Source organism: Pongo pygmaeus, chromosome 5, assembly GCF_028885625.2.
Source record: "Pongo pygmaeus isolate AG05252 chromosome 5, NHGRI_mPonPyg2-v2.0_pri, whole genome shotgun sequence".
NCBI lineage: Eukaryota > Metazoa > Chordata > Mammalia > Primates > Hominidae > Pongo > Pongo pygmaeus.
This window is the reverse complement of record NC_072378.2, coordinates 142920400-142925942: the sequence shown is the minus strand read 5'-3', so window position 1 is coordinate 142925942 and position 5543 is coordinate 142920400. Positions and strand designations below refer to the sequence as shown.

The 5543-nt window shown below is 48.1% G+C and overlaps 1 pseudogene; it reads right to left on the bottom strand.

Annotated features, from left to right (window-relative positions):
* Nucleotides 1–322: 322 nt before the first annotated feature.
* Nucleotides 323–4889, bottom strand: LOC129039132 (transcription factor NF-E4-like; annotated as a pseudogene).
* Between the last annotated feature and the right edge of the window lie 654 nt (nucleotides 4890–5543).

The following is a 5543-nucleotide window of genomic DNA, read 5'->3' as shown; positions in this document are numbered from 1 at the left end:
AAGTTGGAAGTACTGGAGGGGACTGGGTAGATGCATTGGGTACTATGGGGAATGTGGAAGTGGAGAGTAGTGTGGAGTTTTGAAAGGATGTCTCTGCCTAGCAGTGAAGTTGGGCATGAAGGCAGGACTAAGAAAGAGTGAGTGAAGGAAAAGGTGTGCAGGGAGAAGAAAAGTGGAGGGTTGGCTTGGGGTTTGGAGACTTGTCCATCAAGTCCTACAAAAGAGACCTGGGAGGTCTAGGTGGGTCCTGAAAAATTAGGTAAAGCACAGTAGGTTGCCCCGGTATTAATTAAAAAAAAAAATACTGGCCTACCTACCACCATCAGGGATCCCCTTGGCTCGGATGAAGCGATGGTAGTTGCCAGTGCATCTGTTCCAGGGCACCATCAGTCTTCAGTGGCAAAGCCAATGAGATCTGATTAGGAGGTTTTGGCCAGCTTGGGAAGGGATGGGGGCAGTCCTTGCAGGGGCCACTCACAGTCTGACTTCCAGTGGGGTCCTCCTCAGAGGGGGCATGGCCTGGTGGGCTTACCTGGGTTTGGGCATTGTCTGGACCAGTGGCCTTCATTGCCACACTTGAAACAGGTGCCAGGTGGAGATGGATTGCTAGGAGGCTTCTGTGTGAAGCTGCAGCCCCGTGGGCCTGCAGGGCCCCTGATGGCAGAGGCAAGCATTTGAAACTCTGCCTGTTTTTGCCTTTTACTTTCCTCATTATGATTGTTAAAGACTTTGAAGGCTAAATTAAGAAGGTCTCGTTGTGAGGTTTGAGGATCGTCGTCAAGCTTCTGAAGCTTGCACTGAATATTGAGGGTGGATTGGGAGATGAACTGCAGGTTTAAGATACTGGTTCCTTCTGGGCTGGCTGGGTCTAGGTTGGTAACTTTCTCATGGCTTCGGTTAAATGAGAGAGAAAAAGGCTGGGTTTTTGTCAGGACCTTGGGTGATTTCTGAAAGTTTTTCATAGTTCACTGCTTTATGGGCACCATTTTTGAGTCCTGCAAGGAGACACATAATCATGTGGTCTTGATGGTGGCATCCAGGGGCCCCATCTTGATAAACCCAGTAAGGATACTGGTTAGGGACTGCCTCTGCACCAGCAGGCTGGGCAGGAGCTTGGTGATGAATTGTATCAGCATGCACCTGAGTTAGGGTCCAGATACCGTCCCCATCTTCTGGGGTGAGGGTGGAAGAGAGGATAATGTAAAAGTCATGCCAAGTTAGCTCATAAGACTGGGTAAGATACTGAAACTCCCTAATGTAAGAGATAGGGTCTTCTGGAAATGAACCAAGTCTTTTGCTAATTTGAGAGAGATCAGTGAGAGAGAAGGGAACATGAACTCTAACAATACTTTCAGTTCCTGCTACTTCCTGAAGGGGGCACTGTAGCACAGGCGCTGAAGTAAGGGTGGGGCATGGGCCAAAGATGGCGCCTGGGTGAGTACGGGTGGGAGAGAAGAAAGAACCTGGAAGTGGTTCCCGCTGAGGGTTTGAAGGGAGAAGGGGGTTTGAGTTAACAGGCAGTGGAGGATAGATAGAGGCATAAAATGGGGGGATGGGTTTACAAGCCTCAGGAGAGGGCGCTGGGGGAGGAGAATGGGTATAGGCAATACTAAAATTGTCCTGAGGAGGGGACGGTGTAGGAAAAGAAGTGGATACAACTGACTGGGAAGATGGCGGCTAAGAAGATCGCAGCTGAGAAAATAAAGAGGAGGCTTATGGAGGTGAAGAAGACAGTTGAGAGGGAGAGGTGGGGGCGGGGGGTGGTGGACAGCAGTCTGCTGGATCTAAGGAGGAAAAAGAGGTAGTGTTGGGAGGAGAAAGGTGATCAGGGTGGAGAGAATGGAGGACAAGGATTTGAACAGGGGAGCAAGAATTGCAGAGGTAGGGTTGTGATCTGAGTGCAAAAAGGCCTGGACATAAGGAATTTCTCCCCATTTCTCTACTCATCGGCAATAATTGCTTAAGTCAGTTAAAATTGTAAAGTTGAATATTCCATTTGTGGTGCATTTGGACCCACTGTGGCCAGACAGAATTGCAAAAAAGACAAGTCCCTTAGAGTGGATATTTTGCCTGAGGACTAAGGTTTGCAAGTTTCTTATGAAGCAGCCTAGAGGGCTGCTTTTTTGGAATGGAGGACCGGGAGTTTCCCATAACGGAGGGTAGGCTTGGGAGAACAGGGAAAAATGAGACCGTCCTGGACGGCCAGAGGGAGAGGGTAAAAGGAGCAATCGTCACTGCTGCCTTTTTTGTTCCCAGAACGGGATCAAATGGCCTAGAGGCGTCCCCCTAAGACCAGATGATCAGTGAGTGCCTGGCACACGCAGGAGCCTTCTTGGGCCAATGTTGAATTTTTGGACAGGAGAAACCAAGGGAGGCTGTGCAGATTCTCCCCTGTTAACTGGGCTCCCGGGAAATTTACAAGTAGGTGAGATCAGTGACCAATGTGCATGCATAGAGAGGCGACTGGAGGCTGAGGAGCTTCCTTTGTCTGGCTGCTGTGGCCTGCTCTCTGGGGTGGAGGGGTAGGTCCACGGGGAATGCAGACGTAAGCCCCTCCTGGATTTCAGCACCAGATTTCAGCAACCAGATTGTATCGGTTTGAACCCTGAGAGCATGCCAACAGACAACATGAGGTGATGTGGAGCAACATGCTGTTTTAATGAGCACCTGGGTACAGGTAGGCTGAGGCCTAAAATGGCGTCAGCATCAAATGAGGATGGGGCAGGGGTTTTATGGTCTCCTGGAAACAGGAAGTGTCCTAGTCTGACATGACTGCTCCATAGTACCCAGATGGCCTCTTTCTTGCTCTTCAGGGGTACGTGTCTTCCGGCCAAGGTAGGTGTCTTCCACCTGGCTCTCTTCCTGCTTCTGCTATCTTGCTGATGCACGCCGCTGGCTCAAGTTGCCTTGTGCCTTGGAACTGGACTTGAGAGGGGAGGAGTTACTCATCCCTTTAAGCTTTCAAGCCCCAGGGAGAATCTTTCAGAGAGCAGCCTGGCCAACATGGCAAAACCCCATTTCTACTAAAAACACAAAAATTAGCTGGGTGTGGTGGCACATGCCAGTAATCCCAGCTTCTCAGGAGGCTGAGGCCCGAGAATCACTTAAATTTGGGAGACAGAGGTTGCAGTGTCAAGATCGCATCACTACACTTCAGCCTTAATGACAGAAAAATGTCTCACAAAAAACCATAACAAAACAAAAAACAAAACAAAAAAAGTAGCTCTAGAAGTGATTACTTTATAGTCTAAATCCCAGGCAGATTTAGACACAAAGCTTAAGTTTCACTTTTTTTGTTTCCCTGAGCAGTGTGCTTATATATCTAGCATAAGCTCTGGGGTTAGAGTCCAGAGATGTGTGGCCATGCTCTATGCTCAGTGAGCCCTGGCTCTAGCAAGAGGCAAACATGTTGCTGCCCTTCCCTATGCCCCAGACAATGTATGTTTTCAGATGCTGGAAGTGAGGCTTATAGAAAATAACCCCACTGGGATGTTGAAGGTGCCAGTCAATTTGAGGTTGTTACATCACTTCATAACCAGGATTGTGGTGAGAAAAAATGGTGTGTCCTAAGATGACCCACCCCAATTCTACCTTGTTTTAGGGAGGTCACTTATTTCTCCATGCTCACAGCCCCTGGGAACCACCATATATTACCCTTAAAATACAGGTGTGCCCTTTGCTCAATTTCTTATGTGGATTATAGGTGAGTCATTGTATTAGCCTGTCTTCACACTGCCATAAACTTGCTCTCTGAGACTGAGTAATTTATAAAGAAAGGAGGTTTAACTGACTCATAGTTCTGCATGGCTGGGGAGGCCTCAGGAAACTTACAATCATGGCGGAAGGCGACAGGGGAGCAGGCACCTCTTCACAAGATGACAGGAGACAGAGAAGAGCAAAGGGGAAGAGCCACACATTTATCAAACAACCAGATCGCATGATAATTCTATTACAAGAAGAGCATGGGGGAAACTGCTCCCATGATGCAATCACCTCCCCACCAGTTCCCTCCCTCGACACATGGGAGTTACAATTTGAGATGAGATTTGGGTGGGGATACAGAGCCAAGACATATTATTCAATCCCTGGCCTCTCCCAAATCTCATGTCCTTTTCACATTTCAATACCAATTATGCTTTCCCAACAGTCCCCCAAAGGTTTAAGTCATTCCAGCATTAACTTAGAAGTCCAAGTCCAAAGTCTCATCTGAGATGAGGCAAGTGCCTTCTGCCTATGAGGCTGTAAAATAAAAAACAAACTAGTTACTTCCAAGATACAATAGGAGTACAGGCATTGGGTAAATGTTCCTGTTCCAAGTGAGAGAAATTGACCACAACAAAGGGGCCACAGGCCTTACGCATGTCCAAAACCCAATGGGACATTTATTAAATCTTAAAGCTCCAAAATCTCTTTTTACTCCACGTCTCATATCTTGGGCAGACCGATGCAAGGGGTGGGCTCCCACAGCCTTAGGCAGCTCCACCCCTGTAGCAGAATTCTGCCTGGACATCCAGGCATTTCCATACATCCTCTGAAATCTAGGCAGAGACTCCCAAAGTTCAACTCTTGTCTTCTGCACATCCACAGGCCCAACACCATGTAGAACCCATCAAGGTTTGGGGCTTGCACTCTCTGAAGTAATAACTTGAGCTGTATGTTTTCCCCTGTTAGCAATGCTTCGAGCTGGAGAGGCTGGGATACAGGGCACCAAGTTCCGAGTTTGCATAGAGCAGCAGGGCCCTGGACCTAGCCCACATAACCATTTTTGCCTCCTTGGCCTCCAGGCCTATGATGGGAGAGGCTGTGATAAGAAGAGTGAAGCGGAAGAGCCTCACACTTATGAAACTATGAATTCCATCATGAGAATAGCGTGAGGGAAACTGCCCCATGATCCAATCACCTACTGCCAAGTCCCTCCCTTGACACATGGGAATTACAATTAGAGGTGAGATTTGGGTGAAGACACAGAACCCAACCATATTGGTTATTGACCTATAACCCTTCCCAAACCTGTTGTTTAACCCTGAGGCAGAAACATGTGCTCCAAAGTCTTTGCATCTTAGTAATGTTGCAATTATCCAATAACATTTCACAAATGTTGGATCAATGATGGGAGAATGGTTGGGACAGTGCCTTATTGGGATACTGCTCTGGGGAATCCCCATTCTCACCCACACTAAGCAATTAGAGATGCCTGGTCAGAAGAGTGTGACAGAAACCTATGCCCATTGGGGGTTTGCTTCTCTTTAATAGGGAACAGTGCCAGCTGCATCTCTCAGGCCAAGCTTGAGGTGAGCAGAGACGTTAACTTGGGTGTGCATCCCTTTCCTCTTTCTCACAATGACTGCAATGTCTCTGGCCCTGGGCATTCACTGGACCTTTGGAGAAGTGGCAAGGGGAAGGATGAGAATGGTCAGAGGAAGAAAGTGGAAACTTAGCTACTTAGCTACAAACAGAAGGATTACAGGCTTCCCCTAACAGCTGGATGGCACAGTGATTGTCCATCTGACATCCATGGGCAGAAATGGAAAGGCATAGCTACT